This window comes from Taudactylus pleione, unplaced genomic scaffold (genome assembly GCF_031769625.1).
Source record: "Taudactylus pleione unplaced genomic scaffold, aTauple2 ptg001150l, whole genome shotgun sequence".
NCBI lineage: Eukaryota > Metazoa > Chordata > Amphibia > Anura > Myobatrachidae > Taudactylus > Taudactylus pleione.
In genome coordinates, this window is record NW_028285551.1 from 178,349 (window position 1) to 202,867 (window position 24,519).

The window sequence follows — 24,519 nt, forward strand, 5'->3', positions numbered from 1 at the left end:
GCATATGGTACGATGGGTACTAGTATACAGTATAGCAGGTGAGAGTGGGATATTGTGTACTGGCACAGCATATGGTACGATGGGTACTAGTATACAGTATAGCAGGTGAGAGTGGGGTATTTGTGTACTGGCACAGCATATGGTACGATGGGTACTAGTATACAGTATGGCAGCTGAGAGTGGGGTATTTGTGTACAGTGTGGTAGGTACTAGTATACAGTATGGCAGCTGAGAGTGGGGTATTTGTGTACTGGCACAGTGTGTGGTACGATAGGTTCTAGTATACAGTATGGCAGCTGAGAGTGGGGTATTTGTGTACAGTGTGGTAGGCGCTAGTATATAGTATGGCAGCTGAGAGTGGGGTATTTGTGTACGGTGCGGTAGGTACTATTATACAGTATGGCAGATGAGAGTGGAGTATTTGTGTACAAGTACAGTGGATGGTGTGGTAGGTACTAGTATACAGTATGGCAGATGAGAGTGGGGTATTTGTGTACTGGCACAGTGTGTGGTACGATAGGTTCTAGTATACAGTATGGCAGCTGAGAGTGGGATATTTGTGTACAGTGTGGTAGGTACTAGTATACAGTATGGCAGATGACAGTGGAGTATTTGTGTACAAGTACAGTGGGTGGTGCGGTAGGTACTAGTATATAGTATGGCAGATGAGAGTGGGGTATTTGGGTACTGGCACAGTGGATGATGCGGTGGGTACTAGTATACAGTATGGCAGAAGAGAGTGGAGTATTTGTGTACTGGCACAGTGGACGGTGCGGTAGGTACTAGTATACAGTATGCAGGGGCGTTTTAAGAGAGGAGGGGGCCCGTGTGCAGCCTCCGTTTGGGCGCCCTCCTGTCTGACTGCGGCTCAGCGGCACTGAGTGCTGTAGATTCTGGCTTCATGCCACAATCTACAGCGCATGCGCGGGTCTCCGGGAAAATGGTGCCCACGCCTGCTTCCCAGGGACATCTTTTCTGCGCATGCGCAGATCACTGGGAAAATGGCCACCGCCATTCCCAGTGAGTGTTTGCTGCTCTACAGCGCCGGTAGCAGCACTTCGGGAATCGGCGGAGAGGTAAGTATAATTACCCGGGGGCCCGTGTGCCCCGCACACCCTGCACCCATTATAGATACGCCCCTGACAGTATGGCAGCTGAGAGTGGGGTATTTGTGTACTGGCACAGCATATGGTACGATGGGTACCAGTATACAGTATAGCAGGTGAGAGTGGGGTATTTGTGAACTGGCACAATGGACGGTGCGGTAGGTACTAGTATACAGTATGGCAGATGAGAGTGGGGTATTTATGTATGGTGTGGTAGGTACTAGTATACAGTATGGCAGATGAGAGTGGGGTATTTGTGTCCGGCACAGTGGATGGTGTGGTAGGTACTAGTATACAGTATGGCAGATGAGAGTGGGGTATTTGTGTACTGGCACAGTGGATGGTGCGGTAGGTGCTAGTATACAATATGGCAGATGAGAGTGGGGTATTTGTGTACCGGCACAGTATGAAGTGCGGTAGGTACTTGTATACAGTATGGCAAATGAGAGTGGGGTATTTGTGTACTGGCACAGTGGACGGTGCAGTAGGTACTAGTATACAGTATGGCAGATGAGATTGGGGTATTTGTGTACCGGCACAGTATACGGTGCTGTAGGTACTAGTATGCAGTATTGCAGATGAGAGAGGAGTATTTGTGTACTAGCAGAGTATACGGTGCGGTAGGTACTGGTATACAGTATGGCAGATGAGAGTGGGGTATTTGTGTACTGGCACAGTGGATGGTGCGGCAGGTACTAGTATACAGTATGGCAGCTGAGAGTGGGGTATTTGTGTACTGGCACAGTATACGGTGCGGTAGGTACTAGTATACAGTATGGCAGCTGAGAGTGGGGTATTTGTGTACTGGCACAGTGGATGGTGCGGTAGGTACTAGTATACAGTATGGCAGCTAAGAGTGGGGTATTTGTGTAGTGGCACAGTGGACGGTGCGGTAGGTACTTGTATACAGTATGGCAGATGAGAGTGGGGTATTTGTGTACTGGCACAGTGGATGGTGTGGTAAGTACTAGTATACAGTATGGCAGATGAGAGTGGGGTATTTGTGTACTGGCACAGTGGATGGTGCGGTAAGTACTAGTATACAGTATGGCAGCTGAGAGTGGGGTATTTGTGTAGTGGCACAGTGGACGGTGCGGTACGTACATGTATACAGTATGGCAGATGAGAGTGGGGTATTTGTGTACTGGCACAGTGGATGGTGCGGTAGGTACTAGTATACAGTATGGCAGATGAGAGTGGAGTATTTGTGTACTAGCAGAGTATACGGTGCGGTAGGTACTTGTATACAGTATGGCAGATGAGAGTGGGGTATTTGTGTACTGGCACAGTATATGGTGCTGTAGGTACTAGTATACAGTATGGCAGCTGAGAGTGGGGTATTTGTGTACCGGTACAGTGGGTGGTGCGGTAGGTACTAGTATACAGTATGGCAGATGAGAGTGGGGTATTTGTGTACCGGCACAGTGGACGGTGCGGTAGGTACTAATATACAATATGGCAGCTGAGAGTGGGGCATTTGTGTACTGGCACAGTGGACGGTGCGGTAGGTACTGGTATACAGTATGGTAGCTGAGAGTGGGGTATTTGTGTACTGGCACAGTGGACGGTGCGGTAGGTACTAGTATACAATAGGGCAGATGAGAGTGGGGTATTTGTATACTGGCACAGTATATGGTGCGGTAGGTACTAGTATACAGTATGGCAGATGAGAGTGGGGTATTTGTGTAGTGGCACAGTGGACGGTGCGGTAGGTAGTAGTACAGTATGGCAGCTGAGAGTGGGGTATATGTGTACCGGCACAGTATACGGTGCTGTAGGTACTAGTATACAGTATGGCAGATGAGAGTGGGGTATTTGTGTACTAGCAGAGTATACGGTGGGGTAGGTACTTGTATACAGTATGGCAGATGAGAGTGGGGTATTTGTGTACTGGCACAGTATACGGTGCGGTAGGTACTAGTATACAATATGGCAGATGAGAGTGGGGTATTTGTATATGGCACAGTGGATGGTGCGGTAGGTACTAGTATACAGTATGGCAGATGAGAGTGGGTATTTGTGTACTGGCACAGTATACGGTGCTGTAGGTACTAGTATACAGTATGGTAGCTGAGTGTGGGGTATTTGTGTACCGGCACAGTGGATGGTGCGGTAGGTACTAGTATACAGTATGGCAGCTGAGAGTGGGGTATTTGTGTACCGGCACAGTATACGGTGCGGTAGGTACTAGTATACAGTTTGGCAGATGAGAGTGGGGTATTTGTATATGGCACAGCGGATGGTGCGGTAGGTACTAGTATACAGTATGGCAGATGAGATTGGGTATTTGTGTACTGGCACAGTATACGGTGCGGTAGGTACTAGTATACAGTATGGCAGCTGAGAGTGGGGTATTTGTGTACTGGCACAGTATACGGTGCGGTAGGTACTAGTATACAGTATGGCAGCTGAGAGTGGGGTATTTGTGTACTGGCAGAGTGGACGGTGCTGTAGGTACTAGTATACAGTATGGCAGCTGAGAGTGGGGTATTTGTGTACTGGCACAGTGGATGTTGCGGTAGGTACTAGTATACAGTATGGCAGCTGAGAGTGGGGTATTTGTGTATCGGCAGAGTGGACGGTGCTGTAGGTACTAGTATACAGTATGGCAGCTGAGAATGGGGTATTTGTGTACCGGCACAGTGGACGGTGCGGTATGTACTAGTATACAGTATGGCAGCTGAGAGTGGGGTATTTGTGTATCGGCACAGTGGCTGGTGTGGTAGGTACTAGTATACAGTATGGCAGCTGAGAGTGGGGTATTTGTGTATCGGCACTGTGGACGGTGCGGTAAGTACTAGTATACAGTATGGCAGCTGAGAGTGGGGTATTTGTGTATCGGCACAGTGGACGGTGCGGTAGGAATTAGTATACAATATGGCAGATGAGAGTGGGGTATTTGTGTACAGGCACAGTGGATGGTGCGGTAAGTACTAGTATACAGTATGGCAGCTGAGAGTGGGGTATTTGTGTACTGGCACAGTGGATGGTGCGGTAGGTACTAGTATACAGCATGGCAGCTGAGAGGTTAAGAGAAGCAGGAAACTTTTCAGAGTTTTTGTTACTGCTCCAGCCCAGTCTCCCCCCTCTCAGCTGTGCCTCCCTCCCCCCTTTCTCTCATTCTCTCTCCTCCTCCCCTCCCTGGCTGATTACACAGCCCTGGCCCCTTATTTCCTCTGGATTGTCCTGCTTCTTTCCCTCTCCATAGACTGCTCCAGCCCCCTGTGGGTTGAGGGAGACGGGCACCCTGTCAATGAATCTGACTTTGCCTTTAAACTCGGATGCAGTAGCCATTCCCAGGATAAAGTCCCAGTTGTCAGGCTTGGAGAAGGGACCTCTTTTGCCATCACTCCATGCGGATAAGGATGTGATTTTGGGGGGTACCAGATGGCATCTCACTGACCCATCATCCTCATACTGGGGCACAGAGTGTTGCACAGATCAGGTGAGTCCACATTCATGTAGAACAATGGAAGTGTTACGCTCAGCTAGCGAGGGGGCTCATAAAGACCTCTAAACTGGCTGAAACTCAGATCTGCCCCAGCTAGGAGCCTCTTTCCATATATACGCCGGGGACAACTAGCTCACAAACCTTGGTCTGGGCTACATAACTTTAGTTGCATTTAGAAGAGAATCAATGGCCATTGTACTCCAAGACAGATTTTCTTACTGATCATCCCCTGGTATATCTCCCATTGTGTTGTATCATGTATCTCAGTGTTCCTCAGACGAGCCATGGCAGACTACAATAGGACACTGGTGATTCACTGAGAGTCATGTTCACTGAGTCAGCTGTGTCCAAACTGGGTTATCCATCAGTTTGGGGCTCTTAAAGGCCAATATGCGGGATATAAACGGAAAATCTCTCGGTGCTAGTCAAGCTCCCATATTAATTGTATTTGTTAATGTTCATACCGGTCAGAAGAGTTCAAAGCGACTCCTCCAGATGTAATATCCAATCCACAAGACCCATCTCTGTCCCTGAAATTGTCACCCTGTGAGTGGCTCAGAGGCATGACCCCATAGCGATATGGATTGTTGGATTGTATGGGATGAAGGTTCCCTCATATCATAGCGTGTCTCCCAAAAGAAACAGGTGTGACTGCCGAGGAGATGGAGAGGACTTTATTAGTGAAGTGAAAGTGCTGAAATCGGCGAAATATTGCAGATATATAAAGTACCAATATTTATTGCACTTTATGGAAATAGAAGTATGGTGGTCCCACTTGCCTGCCCAATATACTCATTCTACGTTTGTGTGTAGTCACAGTCTCGCAGGCAGTGGGCTGCACATTCTACTGGCTCCACCGTAAGGATCGGCGATCCCCATGTCTTGATCAGTTCCTAGTATGTATGCATGTAACTGTATATTTGCTAACTGCAGGATAAAAATGCGTTTAACTGCTCTGTCTTTAGACACCTCGGCTTCTGCTGGAATCTAGTTTTTTGGCACCCACTACCTTTTCAGTGGAAAAGTGCTTCCTACCAACTCTCCTGAGCCTCCCCCTACGAGCTTCAGTACGCGACCTCTTGTTAGGGTACACCTCTTCCACTGAAATATACTCGCCTTCTCAACTGGGCTAGGCCTAAACTCCTTTGTTAGATAAACCTATGTGCAAACGCTGCTGCGTTCCAATCACGGGGGTGATTTGAGAAGGGGTCACGCTGGGTTGACAACCTGGTATCAATTTCCAAAAATGTCCAGAAGTCCATTTCAAATCAGATTATAGAAGTAAAACAGGCCCTTACAAAGGAGAATTTCACCCGTCACAACACAATTACTGTACCAGGAGCCTCACACCATCTCTGTACTATTTACTCCTCCTGACTCTCCCCCAGGTTGCTAGTATTACACTCCACTGGCTGTAGTGTGCATGAATGGCTTTGTATTTTATATGCCTTCCTTATGCTCAATGTGCCAGTACTCCCACCTTAGCGGTGATGTATAGTATTATACAGCAGGCTGCGCAACCAGTAATACGTGTATAACCCTACTTTACATAAAGTCACATTTTTTTTATTATGACAGTACTCCCAGAGGTAGAAGTATCACCGTACAATACTGAATAGGCGAAACGCGAGAAGTACATTAAGGAATCAGGAGACAATGTTGCGCAACTTAAAGTCCCAGTATGCTCTGGCACCCTCTGACTACCCGGCATGCAGGGACTTGTAGTTCCTCAGCCATTCAAAAAAAAAACCACACAGGCCGTCTAAACCTATTTTAATGAAATGAAGTAATCAAGGGAAAAAAAACACTGCCTATATAAATCAAAAGCTCTCCAAATCCAAAAGGTATGATAATCCTCGGCAGGGGGTTAGCCATGGCCCCTGTGAGTCAGATTGGCCCCCCAATGCTTGCGGAGTGGGTCAGTTTTACAATGAGTAATATGGTTATCTAGTGAATAAGCAACACAGTTTCCATATGCGTGACCAAGGTCTCCCGTGGCGATAACGTTTTCTAATGCATGAGTTACAAAAACGACTGCAGGGGGAAAAACAACAGTTATACTGTTTACCTATTGTGTTTTTCTTATATTTATCCTGTAGGAGTTTTGTGCTAGCTAGGATAACCCTTCATGATCTGGTTGTCCCGTGCATTTTCGGCAGTGCGTGTCCCTGCTGCATCTGCTGAGGGACCATGCTGCAGATCTACTACTATTTACCCTCAGTCTCAGTGCTGTCCTCAGGAATGCAACTCATGATACTGTATGGTTGCGTGTTTATAGCATTAAGGAGTCTAGTTATGATAGAAAAAACATGAGGAAACAGCTGTTTCTGCCTGGTCCAAGTATCAGAGCAATTTAAGAAATGTCTCTAACGCATGTGTTATCCCATCAGACATCTCTCCCTCCATTATTATCAAGGGGACTACTGTCTTGGCCAAATTAAAGAGCCAAACTTGGTGCCCTTCAGATGGCTTTAGACGTTCTTCTAAGCATCACCAGAGAGGGATATTCAACTCTTCCCCATTGTCCTGCATGTGCCACCCATGCACAGCCTCAGGGTCACAGCCAGCACTGTTATAGCAATTGTTATCGCTTTATTGCAGTTTCTTCTTCAGGACCGGCGAGCCGTAATTTGGTAATTTTGGAAACACACCAGCTGATGACTCGTGAACAGCCCAGTTAAACCACCAATAGTGTTGGTTTATTGAAAGCTATCAGGTACAGCCATCCTCACTGTTACATGCAGACTGGTAGTGGAGTGGAGCGAGATTCTATATACAGCTCACCAGCCGGCGAGTGTATGCTGCAGATAGGTAGCAGTGCAGGGATGCTGGAACAAATGTCTACTGTCTCCCACCATGCCACTCTATGCAGTAAACACATGTAAAGGTTACTTTGCTCTGCTCATTATTAAAATGAATGTAATCCTCTTAAATCAGTAATCATGAAAGCAGTACAACATTCTTACAATGGTACTATAATAGTATAATGCTGACAGAGAATGGATGAAGACCGCAGTATTATTGGTGACCTCACTTCCATACCGTTACCAGCTGCAGATATCAAATATGAGGTGCATGCAGCATGATATCTCACACACTCCAGGGTCTTGCACATGGGACTCCTGCAACTCCAGTGGTTGGTGGGATGGGGCCAAATAAAAAAAAAATATCCTAAACACTTTAACTGAGCCTTCCCATTTACGCCTGGAGTTTAGAAACCCTGTAAGATGTTTTGTTGGAACTTGTTTATTATAAGGGCACCACGTGACAAGGAGATATGTGGTCTCATATACCAGGCCGGAGCAGCATTCTGCTCTTCTGACGTGTCCCTCCTCCCTAGTTCTTGAATCTGGGGTGTGGTCCTCCCTATCTCATCTATTTATTTCACCCTGTATTCAGCCCGCATGCTGCCCACCTCATTCACTTAAAAAGCAGGTAGGCAGTGGAGCTTTCAGGGGGTATCTGAATAGGAGGGTCAGCAGTGTCAGCAGATTATTACTATTATTATCATTTATTTATATGGCGCCACAAATGTTCCGCAGCGCCTTACAAAGTACATAAACAAGTTGTAGAAAAGCGACTTACAGAACAATACAATACAGGACCAGGAGATAACCTAGAGAAGATGGTACTGAAGGAAGTAGAGCAACTGCAGTTATTCGGGTGGTTCAAGTATAAGTGGCGCCCCTATAATTAACAAGTGCTGTTTTGTAGAAAACTTAATAGTTATTCTCTTAATTTTTTTTAATTCATATATATATTTTTTTTAAATATAACACCACTCTAACTGTATACAGTATTAACAGTGAACTATATATCCAGTGACCTGTAAAGGAGCATTATATATTCTCTTTTCCTGCTACTAATACTTCTTCCCAAATAACCAAGTTTTCTACTAGCTTTTCCCATTGAGTCACCTGAAATTCTAGTTTCAAGGGCCCTACCTTTGCTATTGACATATATATATATATATATATATATATATACACTGCATTCTGCTCTTCAGTCAGGGACAATGCGTTCCGCTAGCAGCCACTGTTTCCCCTATGTGTTGTATTGAATAATAGGGAGTTGCATTTTATTCTAATATATAAGAAATGTGGCACAGAGATATGCGGCACACTGATCAACATTGAATTTTAGTGAGTTGTCATCATCTGCATATGAGTGCTCACCAGTGAGTGACATTGCATCCTAGTGAGTTGTCATCATCTGTATGAGAGTGCTCACCAGTGAGTGACACTGCATCTTAGTGAGTTGTCATCGTCTGCATATGAGTGCTCACTAGTGAGTGACATTGCATCCTAGTGAGTTGTCATCATCTGTATGAGAGTGCTCACCAGTGAGTGACAATGCATCTTAGTGAGTTGTCATCATCTGTATGAGAGTGCTCACCAGTGAGTGACATTGCATCCTAGTGAGTTGTCATCATCTGTATGAGAGTGCTCACCAGTGAGTGACAATGCATCCTAGTGAGTTGTCAATATCTGTATGAGAGTGCTCACCAGTGAGTGACACTGCATCTTAGTGAGTTGTCATCATCTGAGTGAGAGTGCTCACTAGTGAGTTGTCATCATCTGTATGAGAGTGCTCACCAGTGACTGACAATGCATCTTAGTGAGTTGTCATCATCTGAGTGAGAGTGCTCACCAGTGAGTGACATTGCATCCTAGTGAGTTGTCATCATCTGTAGGAGAGTGCTCACCAGTGAGTGACAAAGCATCCTAGTGAGTTGTCATCATCTGTATGAGTGCTCACCAGTGAGTGACAATGCATCTTAGTGAGTTGTCATCATCTGTATGAGAGTGCTCACCAGTGAGTGACATTGCATCCTAGTGAGTTGTCATCATCTGTATGAGAGTGCTCACCAGTGAGTGACACTGTATCCTAGCGAGCTGTTTTTGTCATCTGTATAAAGCTGGCTACACACTAAACGATGCAGGGGCGTATCTATAATGGGCACAGGGTGTGCGGGGCACCAGAGCCGTAACTATACTTATTGGTGCCCTGTGCCAGAAAGAGCATTGGCGCCCCCCTCATATTTCAAAGGGACATAATGCACCCAAAATGGGCCATGACTTCATGGGGAAGGGCCAGGGAAGAGATAGGAGAGGCCAGGAGATGCTGGGGATGAAATAAGAGGAAGCTTCAAGCAAGAATGATAATAAACAGAAATTTGACAGGTCCAAACAGAGCCCCCTGACCTGTGGTGCCCTGTGCGATGGCACCGTCCGCACTACCCTAGCTCATAATTGCCAACTCTCCCTGAATGTCAGGGAGACTCCCTGAAACAGTAACAATCTCCCTGACTCCCTGAAGAGTCCAGAAATCTACCTGATTGCACCTTACCCTCATTATGTAGCTGTTATATACTTGGAAAAAAAAAGAATTAAGATATTTATACATTCAAATGTGATCATTAATGCCATTTCCCTGCATTGGTTATAAGGCATAATGATGTATCAGTGTGTTTCATCAACAAGTACATCTTAATGAGCAACAATTGTTGCTTTGGGGCTTGTTTACATTTGAATGTAAGTCAACTTTATGGCACACCTATAAGGAGGAACAGGACACGTCCACTTTACCGCCGCGCTCATAGGTGTTGCTATCACAATCTCCCTGAAATTACTTTTCAAAAGTAGGCAAGTGTGCCCTAGCTACGGCCTTGCGGGCACATGGGCCCCTGGGTCCAGGGAGGGCCTGCACTGCACATCCTGCACCCATAATATACTTACCTCTCTGGAGTCCCACGTTGGCGTGTGGGTCCGGCGCTGTAAAAACGTCTGGAAAATGGCCGTGGCTGTCATTTTCCCGTAGTTTGCGCATGAGCAGTACAGGGAAAATGGCCGCCGCAGCCATTTTCCCGGTGACCTGCGCATGTGCTATAGACTCTGGGCACTAGAGCCTATAACAACGGCGCTGGCCGCGAACAACACAGAGTGCTGCCGGCTTCCAAACGGAGAGGAGGGGGCCCGTGACAAAGACTGCACATGGGCCCCCTCCTCACTAGAAACGCCCCTGAAACGATGCGTGTACCCAGCGATGTCGCCGACGATCCCAGGGTCGATGGGCTGACATATCGGGCGGACCGTACACACTTGGCGATCTGCTGCCCGACCGCCCGATATGCCGGCTCCCACGCATAGTGCTAAATGTGCTGTTAATAAATGAGTCCTCTAGTCTGTGAAATTATCAGTAGAGAAAGAACTGAGAGGATGGTACACATTTATAGGCTTATAGGTTAAGAACATTTAAGATTACATATATATATGTTCATGCCAGAAGTCACCTAAACCAGTGGTTCCCAAACTCGGTCATCAAGGCACACTAACAGTCCAGGTTTTAAGGATATCCATGATTGAGTACAGATGGTGAAATCAAACTAAGGGGCCTATTCATCAACACTAAAATAACGTTTTTAAGGACATTTTCCTTAAATAACGTTATTTTGGTATTCATGAACAGACTTAGCACGGGAGATATCACAGATATCTCCTTGCTAAGTTCCCCTGCGTTAATTTCCACACTCCCCATACATTAGTATGGGATGTGGAAGTTGTGGTATTCATCAAATTCCGAAAATTATGAAATTTTCGGAATTTGATGCAGTTACTTCGCCACTGTGAGGTGGCGAATAGCAGAATCGACTTACCTGTATCCGCGTGTGCAGGTCCCCCGACGAGTCCCTCCGGCGCTCTGCTTCGTCCTCAGGCTCCGGAGGCTGGTCGGACATGTGTGCTCCCCAGCAGAGCACAAGAAAGTTTAGAAAAAAAAAAAGTTTTTTTTTTTCTAACCTGTCGTGGTCTGCTGGGAAACCACATGACAGACCAGCAGGACGGAGCCGGAGGCTGCTGCGCGGACAGGTAAGTCGGGGGGGTAGGTGAGCGGAGGGGGGAGGGGGGGGGATCGTTTGGGGTACACAAACTTAACGCATCTGTAGGCAGTGCTGCGCATGCCCTGGTTTTACAGATGTAACAGCGTATGCGCAGCACTGTTTCCAGATGCGATAAGGTAGTGTAGGCAGGGAAAAGTATCTATTTCCCGAAAAGCTGTCATCGCAAAAATGACAGCTTTTCAGAATAGATACTTATGGAGAGGTGGAATGATGAATTCCACCTATAATTAGGTAGAACTCCATGTGAGTTCTAAACCTAATTATCTCTAGAGAATTTTTAGGTTTAATGAATAGGCCCCTAAATGAGGAACTAATTATACCAGCTGTGCTCAAGCATGGATATCCTGAAAGCCTGGACTGTTAGGCCTTGAGGGCCAAGATTGGGAACCGTTGACCGAAGCAAATGTGTCCATTAATCAGAAATGAAACTAGGGGAATTATATAAAGTGTCCCCATCACATATACACAGTATAGGAAGTCATTTCCTAAACTGCGCCATTACTGAACCTATCCATTCACTAGTAGCAGTCTTCCTAATGGATGCCAGTACAATCCCAGTGACTAGAAGGGCCGGATATGGTTTTGGCATATCTGCTGCAAAAGTACTTTTTCTGTTTGTTTCTTGCTCATATACAAATAATTCCAAATAGGGCTAAGAAGTACTTCCCAGGGTCACCTCTAAATGCACTCTGACCCTCTGCCCTGCTCGTTATGGCGACTCGAGTCAACCGATCAAGCAGAAAATGGGCAGGCCAATTATATGAAGGGTTTCTGAGAATTTCTTCAGTCATTACAGCAATGTGATGTATTTTTATCATGTTACTGATTCCTCTAATGTATAAAATGAGCCCAGTAATTAGAGAATTGTAGGAAACAATTAGAGCAGCCTCCTAATCTCCCCCCCCCCCCCCTTCCCCTCCTACTTCAAGTAGAAATGGTGGATAAATGATTTTGCATTACAGTGATAATTGGATCCATCCACTGATATATATCTGTATATGTGGATACATTAACATTTAAAAATCCTGAGTTGGTGCATCTCTAGGTTAAGAGTCCTTGAAATGTACGTGACAACAGACACATATATATCATGCTCAGGGCCACCATTAGAAATTCTGCGACCCGCCCCCCCCGGTATGAAGAGGGAGTGGGTCCGTGGTGCGTGGGTGTGATGTCACACTATGCCGGGAATTCTGTAGCCACATGTACAGGTGCTGATTTGCCGTCGCTACTGAAGGGGTCGTGCTGCCCATACCATATGGTGATGTGGTTCTCTGACAGGCCTGGGCCCCAGAACGTTGTACCTGCACCCCCATCTTGACACCTTTGATCATGTTGTGTGTGCGAGAAATACAGGTGCATGTTAGAAGGTAGAACATGTAGTGTGTGTGTGTGTGTGTGTGTGTGAACAAAATTCTAAAATGGATTGTTACCTATACATAGGCGCTACTCAGATACAACCAATAGTGGAATGAAACAAAGATATTCCGTGGTGATTGGACGTAAAACATATCCATTTAATAAATAATGTTTTAAAATAACATGAAACGTTGATAAAATCTATCATTCACAAAAACAAGACGGTACATATATCGTGCATTGAGTTTTTTCAAATCAGTAATCAATGAAAAGGGGAGGGCGGGGGCGGTTCCTTCCATACATGTTTCAGGTCCATTATACAATATGCTTAGCATGTATATAATCAAGTGCATGTAATGTATAAACATGCAGAAAAAAACATGTTATGGTCTGTCAAACAATGATTAATGACAATATTCAGGAGATCCTACCCGAAGAGTGGTGTGGAGCCAGCGGGTGCTATGTTGCAGGGTACCCGGGCTGCCCTGCAGTGGCTAAAGTCGCTTAACCCAAACGGGGAGGGACTCCTGTAGAAAGGCTTCAGAGTCCAGGAGATGACACAGGTGCAGGTGGCCAACGCGTTTCGAGATGCAAGGTCTCTCCCTCGAGGCTGCCTGGACTCTGAAGCCTTTCTACAGGAGTCCCTCCCCGTTTTTGTTAAGCGACTGGAGCCACTGCAGGGTAACCGGGAAACCCTGCAACACGCATGGAAGGACCCGGCCCCCGCCCTCCAATTTTCATTGATTACTGAATTGAAAAAAATAATTTTGGACACGATATATGTAACGTCTCATTTTTGTGAATGATACATTTTATCAATGTTTCATGTTATTTTAAAACATTATTATTAAATGCATATGTGTTACGTCCAATCACCACGGAATACCTTTGTTTCATTCCACTATTGGTTGTATCTGAGTAGCGCCTATGTATAGGTAACAATCCATTTTAGAACATTGTTCAAACACTTTGGTTTCCACTAGGGAAAACTTTTTACCTTTACGTCCTGCTTACACTCAGGAGCGCCCAGTTTCACATATACACCACTTTTTTAGTGTGTGTGTGTGTGTGTGAAATATATGTGTATCTTAGAAAGAAGAACATGTGTGTGAAAAACACATGGATGTTAGAAGTTACGACATGTTGGTGTGATATACATGTATTTACAGCATGTTAGAATGTTGAAAGTCTGTGTGTGTGTTAGAAGATAGTACATGTCGTTTGTATAATATAAATATGCATGTGTAAATATAGAACATGTTTATTAGAGACATGTATGTTAGAATGTATAACGCATGCATGTGTGGAATACATGTGTGTTAGAATGTAGAACTTTGAAATGCATGTGTATGTTCGAGATTTGTACATGTTATGTGTGAAACACATATGTGTGTTAGAAGGTACCACATGTCGTGAGAGTCTGCGTGAAATTACGTGTTTATGTTGGAACATATGGGCATGTTAGAATGTAACACGTGTGAAATACATGTGTTTGTTAGAAGGTGTGTATGAAAAACATGTGCGAAGGTGTTTATGAAATACATGTGCATGTTAGAATGTAGATCATGTTTTGTGTGTGTGAAATACATTTGAATGTTATAAAGCGGAACGTGTGTCTGTGAGAGAACATGGCTTTGTGCGAGCACCGAGGCCCCTCTCACCAGCTCACATTTTGCAGAAAGCGTTTTACGATATCTGATCCAAAAAGTATTTTTGGAAACATGTCAGATTATTTGGAAACTGATTGTTTCCATATTTGGAAGGGTCAGAGAGCAAGATTTTAGACTGTGTGTGTAATGTACTCCGCAGCGTGTACTAAATGTACTGTGTGTGAAACGCTCAGTATCACGTGCGGCTGGGAGGCTCCTCCTCTGTGTATTGGCATAAACAGATTTTGTATTGTTATCAGCCCACTCATGTTTTTCCTGGCCCCGTCCAGCTCTATGTCATTTTCTTACATTGGTAGAAAACTTGTTTTTTTCCAACTTATTGTTACTTCTCTGTCTATAGACTGTGCATTCTATATGCTGTGAGTGTAGTTGCTTCATAACAAAGTAACAATATACCTGATGTTTGTAAAGGATACTATAATTATTAATATCCTTACAAACACATCTTGTAACTAAGGGGTGTATTCATTATCACATGGGGCCCCATTTACAAACGAAAAGTAACCCCTTTAGTGCTCGCTAAAGGGGTTATGCCGCTTTTCTGTATTTAGTAAACAGCGGTAATCTTAGATTACCGCTGTGTGTACAGCATCGCTCTCGCCATCTTTTAGATGGCGAGAGCGATGCAGGAACCATTGCCGGCAATGGAGACCCGGCGGTGCCTTTCCGGCTCCAGTGAAGCCTTCCAGGCACTGCCGGGTCTCCCTGTCATGCACATGCGTATGACACGGGAGCCCCGCCAGCAGCCCAGCGGAGGACCACGCCGAGGACGAGGATTCCACTGGACTTCGCGGGACCTTGCCAGAGGGATAAGTATTACTAAATACCGTGGAATTTTCGTTTGTAAATGGGGCCCTTAATTTCACCTGCTTTTGTAGAAATTAAGTTTTGGCGCCATTCATCAAAAAGAAAATGCAGGAGACATACCTTTCTCTCCCAATGTGGCCCGCTGTCCCCATACACTAGTATCACAGATATCTCCTGCTTACCTTCCTCTCACAATGTGGCCCGCTGTCCCCATACACTAGTATCACAGAGATCTCCTGCTTACCTTTCTCTCCTGATGTGGCCCGCTGTCCCCATACACTAGTATCACAGATATCTCCTACTTACCTTTCTCTCCTGATGTAGCCCGCTGTCCCCATACACTACTGTCACAGATATCTCCTGCTTACCTTTCTCTCCTGATGTGACCCGCTGTCCTCATACATTAGTATCACAGATATCTCCTACTTACCTTCCTCTGGCGGAATGGCCCGCTGTCCCCATACACTAGTATCACAGATATCTCCTGCTTACCTTCCTCTGGCGGAATGGCCCGCTGTCCCCATACACTAGTATCACAGATATCTCCTGCTTACCTTTCTCTCCCGATGTGACCCGCTGTCCCCATACACTAGTATCACAGATATCTCCTGCTTACCTTCCTCTCACAATCTGGCCCGTAGTCTTCATACACTAGTATGGGGGACCTAAATTCAAGCTTTGAAAATACAATATTTTCATATATGTACAGTATGCGTTCATATATATATCTGTAATCTGGCTCTGCTACTAGCCAGTGCTTCCCCAGCCATTTACCTCATGTCACTGGTATGGACCATCATTATAATGTATTTATAGTGCCATAAGGGGTCTGTAGCGCCTTACATCAGAAAAAAATAGTAAGAACAAAACAAGTAAAAAGTGACTTAGAGTACAGAACATTGCAGGACATGGAAATGGTTTATAAACATTGCTGCATCAGCTGTCATAATACTCAAATAACCAATAATCAGGATGGCAGAATCCAAGGGATAGGTGGTGAGGAGATGAGGGATAGGTGGTGAGGAGATGAGGGATAGGTGGTGAGGAGATGAGGGATAGAAAAGCACAAGAGGGAGGTGGCTGGTGAGAGTGTACAAATCATGTTTGTGTTGCTTTCATCATTAGATGTAACAAGAGTCCTTCCAAACAGGAATAAAGCCAGCTATATGGCAAGGTTACTAGCAGTGGCGTCCGTCCCCGCTATTGCACCAGGTGCGGGGAGGGCTTTAGTGCGCGTGCCGGGAGAAAGGGGGAGTGGCCTCGAGGCCCGAACCCCGTAACTAGGGATGGCCATTGGTATGGTTACCATCAATGGTAAAATAGAAAGTGGCCATCGATTGTAAACCAACTGTGCAATGGATGACCATCGATGGCTTCACTAACCGATGGTCATCCCTGTTCTATGACTGACTGGCCCGTGGGCGTATCAGAAATGGGGGGGGTGACTTTGTGGGTGGAGCTATGCAAAAAAATGACCCAAAAAATAATTTGGTTTTGTTTTTCCATTGAGGGAGGGAAACCATCTGGTTCTCCCCCCATCGATGGGAAAAACATTCGACATTACGAATCATCGATGGTCAATGGCCATCCCTACCCGTAACAACTGGGGAGCTCTGGTGGATGGGAGGTCCTGGAGTTCACCCTGTGACCACTCTGTGGGCAGTGCTGGCTCCCTCACTTTGTCAGGAGCCGAGTGCTCCTTTCACTGAGGGGGAGTCGGCACTTTGGTGTCACCCCTCGTCGGGTGACACCCGGGTGCGGCCCACACCCCCCTTGTGGCGCCACTGGTTACTAGACCAACACCACAAATTCTCAAGGTGGCACAATTCAACTGCAGCATGAAAATGATTTATTTGGGTTATTTGTTGCTCTTATGCATCATTGCCCCTATGCACCCTATACTGGGGAGCTCTTATCCAGCTGTTGTGGGATATGTGAGTATATTGTATATAGCATATATTGGGAGGCTATCACCATAAATTTATTTGACAGGAATGTAGATGGAGCGTATGGTATTGATCTGAAAGTCCTGTCACTGCTAGTATAGTTGACCCTACATTCCCAACATTGAATAAGATTTTGGGCTATTTATCTCCTAACACTAATTGCTGCTTCCCGCACTTAGCAGTAACCTCAGTCACCCACTGTCAGAGCTTAATTATGGGGCCCTAGACAAGATGTTGGTTTGGCCCCTCCCCCCTCCATTTGCAAATAAAAAAATAATCCATATAAAAATGAGTTACCATAAACTAGGCACCTCAGTGTAATATGGGCCCTAAACATATATAAACTGCTCCCGGCTAAAGTGCCCAAATCTATGTAATTAGGGGCATGTGATCACCCCGCCACTAGCTCCTCAGATTTTTGCTTACACCTCTGGAAGGAAGCAACTTATAATTGTGATGCAGAATCCCGGGCAGCTGGTGTATATTGGCACAGGGTAATCGCTTTATGCCAGGTTCCTGTGTGTTAATGTGTATTTCAAGGGAAGGGGTCACACCAAAATCCAGGGACCAGGAATAGTTCTGATTATATTCTTCTTTGTCTCAATAACTTTTAAGGTTTGTCTAGGAAAGGACACATGAAAATTAATTTGATTGTAAGTTGTTAGTGGTATTTTCTAAGGAATAGACCAGAGGTTCCTGAACATGGTCCTCAAAGCCAGGGCCGGCTCCGGGGGTCTGAGCACCCTGTGCCGGCCCGTTGGGATGCGCACTGTCATCGCGCGCACGACCGAAATTGGGGGCATGGTCTCATTACCATAGACCACACCCCCTAAGTGATGTTATTAGGAGGCGTGCTCACATGGCACACCTCCAAATAACGCCAGGCTGGGGGTGTATCCCAGCACTCCATCACTGGCTGGGCTTCCCCCAGCCCCCTCCCATCAGTGAATGGATTCCGCGTGCATGCGCTGCATCCATTCACACTCCGGGGGTGTGGCGGTGGGGGTCCCCAACCTCCCGATTTGACTACCCGGCCCACGGGTGGAACAGCGGGACAGTACTGCTGAAATAGGGATGTTGGGGAGGGGTGCGCCCTCTATGGGTGGCGCCCCTGTGCAACCGCACTGGTCGAACACCCCTAGAGCCGGCCCTGCTCAAGGCAGCCTAACGGTCTAGGTTTTAAGGATAACCATGCTTGGGCACAGGTGACTTAGGGCCTGATTCAACAAGGATCGAAATTGCAAAGCTGCACACAGGCAGCTTTGCATTTGCGATCCTTGCAATAATTAAAATGCAGCAGGAGGTGTATGACACCCCCTGCTGCATTTGCGATCCCATCACTGCAACGGAGATCGCAGGCTGAGATCACTATCGCGACCATCGGTGGTCACGGTGGTGGACGGCGCTGGGCCTCCGGCATGCTGAGTAAGCCTCAACTTTCTCAGGCTGGCCAGCTTGCGAGCCCAGGACACTGCGTTGATCCTGGGCTAGCCACTCCCGGAAAACAGGATGTACACGCCTCCATTTCCAGAAACGCCGGCCGCCCCCTGCCTTAAATGCCTTTGCCTATCAATCAGGCAGAGGCATACAAGGGCTTGCATGCAACTACGCAGGACCCATTCTGCACACTCGCAGAATGGATCCTGCGCATGCGTAGATTCCCGATAATCGCCAATCTGCGATCAGCAGCGAACTTGCGTTCACTGCTGAATCAGGCCCTTAATTATTCTTTTGAGTTAACCATCTTTGCTCAACCATTAATATCCTTAAAACCTGCCATGAAGACTGCGTTTGAGAATCTCTGGATAAGTCTTTAAAATGTGTTCCTAGTAGGAAACATTAAAATTGGGCAAGTTGATTTTTGAGAAGATCATAAGCCAATCAGATCCTCAGAATGTTCACAACTGCGCGTTTTACTTCAAGGGTAGCGTCATGCTTTGAGAGGGGGAATGGAGGAAATTGGGAAGTCACAGGCTGAAAGTTAAATGGTGGAAGGAGCAGGGGGCTCACCAGAGAGTAGCGATGTGAGGCTCCGGGGACCCTGATGCAGGAAGATTCAGGAGTCACACGCACCTCTGCTCAAAATGAAATTCATAAACCATAAACTGACAACCTGTTTACCCTTAGAAGCATGTCTGAGTCACCCTCCATTCATCTTCCAAGGCCATTAAATTGTGTCCTTATTTTCACTCATTTCTTGAAGGGCCATCTGTGAATGCCTTTCAAAATGTGTGAAGAGTCTTACTTATAAAGCAGTCTTCTCTTTGTTACTAATGATTTTATTTTATTCACCTCCCTGCTTATGGGTCTGTGCATAAATTAGTTGTTAGTTTGCAACAGAGATGGACAAAATAAAAAAAAACTAAAAAAGCACCCTGCATTTTTTTTTTTTTTTTTTGCATAAGAAGCTGTTGGCTGCCGTTCCACCATGTTTGTGATGGACTGGGAGTATGGTGCTTGGCTGTTATATCACAACCAGATGCCACACCCCCAAACTCAAAAGCAAAGGATGTTGCCCTTCCTCCCGTCTGCTAAGGTACAAAGCAGTGCCACCACAGAGTGGGTGGTGGGTGCTATCTAGGGCCAGTGTCGGACTGTGCTATGAATGGCACCCGCGGAGAACGTAATGGTTTGAGGACCAAGCTTAAAGGGTGTGGCCAGCCAACAGAGGGGGTGTGGCCATCCACCATAGATGGACTTGGTCAAACATTAGAGATGACATTTAGTCGGCCTGCAAAGAACAGGACTCCTCTATAAAGGAGGGGGTAGGGTTGTGTCAGGACCACTCACTTTGATTGGCAGGAGGGATAATTTTTATGTACTTTCCATAGGACGAACCAAGCACCCATTCTCATTCACAGTCCTGCTTCACCAAGTTAGTGAACTTCTAGAAGAGTAACAATGCATAATTTGAGGCACAGTCTGAAACATACTTACCTACTTTGCTGGGCAGCTTTCCGGGAGCAGCAGGAGGGGACCTGCTGCTCTCCTCTTCGGGGGGCGGGGCCAGATGATAGATGACATTAGGCCCCGTCCCCATTACAGAAAACCCCCTGTGATTTGTGGGTACGTGAGGAGGGGGCGGGGCTAAATGACGCGATTTGCCTAATTTAGCCCCGCCCCTTCCCGACGGACCCGATAATTTTAGGTAAAATCTCCCCATCCTGCCCACTTCACTAGGAAGTGGGCGGGATGCGGGAGATATGCCTACTCTTCCGGGATCGCGGGAGGTTACCCGAAAAATCGGGAGCTTCCCGCGATTCCCGGGAGAGTAGGCATGTATGGTCTGAAACCTGACCCCTAGAGGAGGGGGTGGGACCCACAGGCAGTGGGGCCCACTGGAGATTTTCTCTGTACACTTGTGGGCCAGTCCAACCACGTCTAGGGCATCTTCAGGGCTTGTACTGAACCTATTGATACTATTGCTATCTATGCGAACCATATAACATGCTCCTTTTTATCTGTTACTTCACGTGGTTACCTCATTTTAAACTATATCCAACAACCTGTTTCTTACCCTTTGCCTAATATTTTCATATCTTTCCAGCCTGTGAGCTACTGGGGTCTTGCTCCACCTCAGAATTTCCATCTTCTCACAATGGGATGAAGATATCTGGGTCATCTTTGGTGAGTCATAGACCCGTCTTCCCCACAAAGTACTCATTCCCTCTTCCACCCTATGAAGTGAATAATTGTGGCACTGGATACATCTTAGCACATAACAATCTACTGTACTATTATTGTGTTTAATGAAATCATCAGGCCACTTGATTGGATAACACTTCCTGCATAATGTATCAGGGCTACTTTAGTAGGGCCTGTTTATTAAGGTAATTTTCCACATGATTTATGCTTTCTACTTATCTAAGAAATGCGTAATGTAGGAGTTATGCGTTATGCAAACTAATGGTGCAGATCAAGGTCGCCACTGGTCTCAATGGGGATTGTGGTCTTGCCCAATTTTTCATTCTCCGAAAAACTTGGCTTCTCCGAACTTGTCCCCAATAGCGAATACTCAGATGGGGTCTGGTATAAGAGATAGACAGTAATTAGATAGACAATGTCTCGATAGACAACAGATGTTAGACAGGCAATAGGTCGACAGGGGAAAAATGTCGACACAGAAAAGGTCAACATGGGTAAAGGTTAACAAGTACAAAAGGTCGACCGTGTCAAAAGGTGGACAAAAATAGTTGAGAAATGTTTTTTGTTCCTAGCCCTAATCTTCACCCTAACCCTCCATCCTGGTGCCTAACCGTCGGGGTAAGTGCCTAACCCTAACCGTCCCTTCTAGTGCCTAACCCTTAAAAAAATGTGTCTACCATTTTGTTGACCATTTCTGTGACGACCTATTGACCATGTCGACCTTTTGTACCTGTCGACCTGTATCCAAGTCGACCTTTTGTCCCTTTTGACCTATTGCCTGTCTATCTAGACATTGTCTATCTAATTATTGTTTATCTATTGACTGGAACCCACTGATGCACTAAACCTATCTGAGCCGCTGTCCTGGCAAGGTTTTTCTTTTTGGCAAATAGCCCCTGAAAATGTCTTATTGATGCGATATGCAGCGATATAAGACACAATAGTTATCGGGGCCCCACTGCCATCAATTAAATCCCATAGAGCTATATGCGTGCCATATTGTAATTCTGCATCTTACTTATGTCCCAGATCTCAGGCTCCCCGCTTGAATGCCCAGACATCAGCTGAATGATGAGGCAGAGGGGAGCAGTTTATTATACTGCCAGCGCGACCATGCATTCACACAGGCAGCTTTAATTACCTCAAGTCAGGAGTACGTGGTACTCCTACAACCTGAGAAGTAAAGTGGCCACCCTGATGAACACTGGTACACAGTGACTAGTCTAGCAGGGTTGGGTATGGAATGCCGGCATACACATGACCGGCGGTCACAATGCCGACGCCGGAATCCCGACTGGTTTGCAATACCGACACCTGGAAGTTGTCTAACCCTAACCGTACCCCTCCTTCCCCCCCTCACAGACTAACCCTAACCCTCCCACCGCAGCCTAATCCTAACCTTCTCCCCGCAGCCTAACTCTAATCTTCCCCCTAGTATCTAACCCTAAACCCTAACCCTAATACTTACTTGCTGGGATTCTGAACCCTGTTGGGATTCCGGCGCCGGTATTCTGAGCACCAACATCCCGACCATCGAGATGCCAACTACAACCCGTCTAGCATACATGGACACTTATTAAACCGCACAAACATCAGTACTTCATAGTTCGATAAGTATAAACTAAAACGGGAGGGGTCGGTCAGAATCCCAATGCCAGCATCCCATACTTACCTACTTTGCAGGGCACCTTTCCATGAGCCACCGAAGAGGACCTGCTGCTCTCATCTTCGGGGGGCGGGGCCAGACTATAGCTGTAATTAGGCTACGCCCCCTTTATAGGAAAAGCCCACGGTTTCCGGGTCCTTGATGAGGGGGCGGGGCTAAATGACGAGAATCACATTGTTTAGCCACGCCCCCTCCCTACGGACCCACAAATTTCTCGGAAAACCTCCCCATCCTGCCCACTTTACTAGGCAGTGGGCGGGATGCGGGACATTTGACTACTCTTTCGGGGGTGCGGGGGGTTACCCAAAAAATCGGGAGCCTCCCGCGACTCCTGAGAGAGAAGGCAAGTATGCAGCATCCCGACCAGGTTACAATCCCGACGGTTCTAGGTAAGTAACCCTAACCTAACCCTTAGCCCCTAACCCTCCCCGGTCCCTAAACCTAACCTCCCCCCTAGTGCCTAAACCTAAGCTCCCCCTCCCAGCGCCTTAAACATAACCCTCCCCTCTTAGTTCCTAACCCCTGACCCCGCTACTTACCTTCGGGACCCCAACGGTCGGGATGCCGGTGCCGGTATTCTGGTAAGTGTCGGGATTGTGGCATCGGCATTATGAACGCCGGAAACCCCGGGCTTCTGCACGTATACCACTGAAATAACCCTTAATACAGGTTACATAATGGATTCAGATGAACGTAAAGTTTTCCATCAATATACAACATGAGCAGGTTAATACATCATTGCTAACCCAAATACTTTAACTTAGACCTGGTCAGGGGTGACACAGCCCATCCTTGTTTAGTCCACACCCATCACAATTACTGATCTATTTTTTTATTTTTTACTATCTTCCCTAAATCCCCTCAACAAAGCGCCCTATGTGTTTGAAATGTCAGAGACATCGTCGTCTCCCTACTGGTGTTGTACTGTGTAGTACGTTTCCTGCATTTCATATTTCAGATGGATTCTGTGCGAGTCCTGACTCCTATATAGTGTCGTTATTTCATCTTCTGCTGCAACACAATCTAAGTATTCATCTTTGTAAGTGGCCGCTGCTGAGCGTTGCTCCCTACAGCATATTTTTTCATTTCCGGACTCATGGTGGAACATACAGTAACTTTTCTTATAAAATATACATACACATGATGGAGAACAGCAAATGGTAGCATAATAATAGTAATTTTATTTATATAGCACTTTTTTTACCAGAAGGACTCATTTTCACGTACTCTTGTAGAAATGAACTAGGGATGATGAATAGAGGCCTGATTCTGACCCGCTCGCGAGCGCTGTATGCTCGCAAGCGGGTCGATGGTGCCGATGTGCGCATGCACACGACGGAGGGAGCTCCGTCGTGCGCATGCACGAGACCCGGCGAGCGACGGGGAATCCGTCGCTCGGGGTCTCGCACCAAAGGGGGCGTGCTGTCGATGTTGAGTGACAGCACGCCCCCTTTGGTGGGCGTGCCGGGGGCGTGGCTGCCAGACGGAGGCGTTTCCATGGGAACGCCTACCGCCTGAGTCCAGCCCCACTGACATCACTAGTGATGTCAGTGGGAGTGATTTTGGCTCTGATAGAGCCAAAATCACTCCAGGGCTTGCGGCAGCGAGACCCTACCGCAGGGTCTCGTCGCAAGCCCGATGGTTGCGATGGTCTTGACCATCGCGACCATCATCATGGGCGCTCGCAATAGATGTGGGTGGTAACCCACAGCTATGCGAGCGTCCATGAGGCCGCTCCAATGTTAGGTAGGAGGGCCCTGATTCAGAGCGAGCGCTCTGGTCAGAGCGTCCGATCCTGAATCAGGCCCTGACTCCAAAGCGAGTTGCACAGAGGAGTTTCTAGAGAGGACCCGTGTGCAGTCTCTGTCCGGGGTCCCCTCCTCTCTCTTCGGCGGCCGGCAGTGCTCAGCGTCGCACCGGTAGACTCTGGGCACTAGAGTGTGCCCAGAGTCTGCAGCGCATGTGTTGGTC

General features: G+C 46.7%; 1 protein-coding gene across 3 annotated transcripts in view; it reads left to right on the forward strand.

Moving 5' to 3' along the window:
• The first annotated feature begins 4,331 nt into the window (after positions 1-4,331).
• LOC148453443 (uncharacterized) overlaps positions 4,332-24,519 on the forward strand; it is a 99,905-nt gene continuing 79,717 nt past the window's right edge. For 2 of the 3 annotated variants that reach the window (XM_088462100.1, XM_088462102.1), the window contains exons 1-2: positions 4,332-4,551; positions 20,785-20,864. The gene's annotated coding sequence lies outside the window, so the exon portion shown is untranslated. The remainder of the gene's footprint in view (positions 4,552-20,784; positions 20,865-24,519) is intronic. The other variant, XM_088462101.1, reaches the window with a different exon arrangement.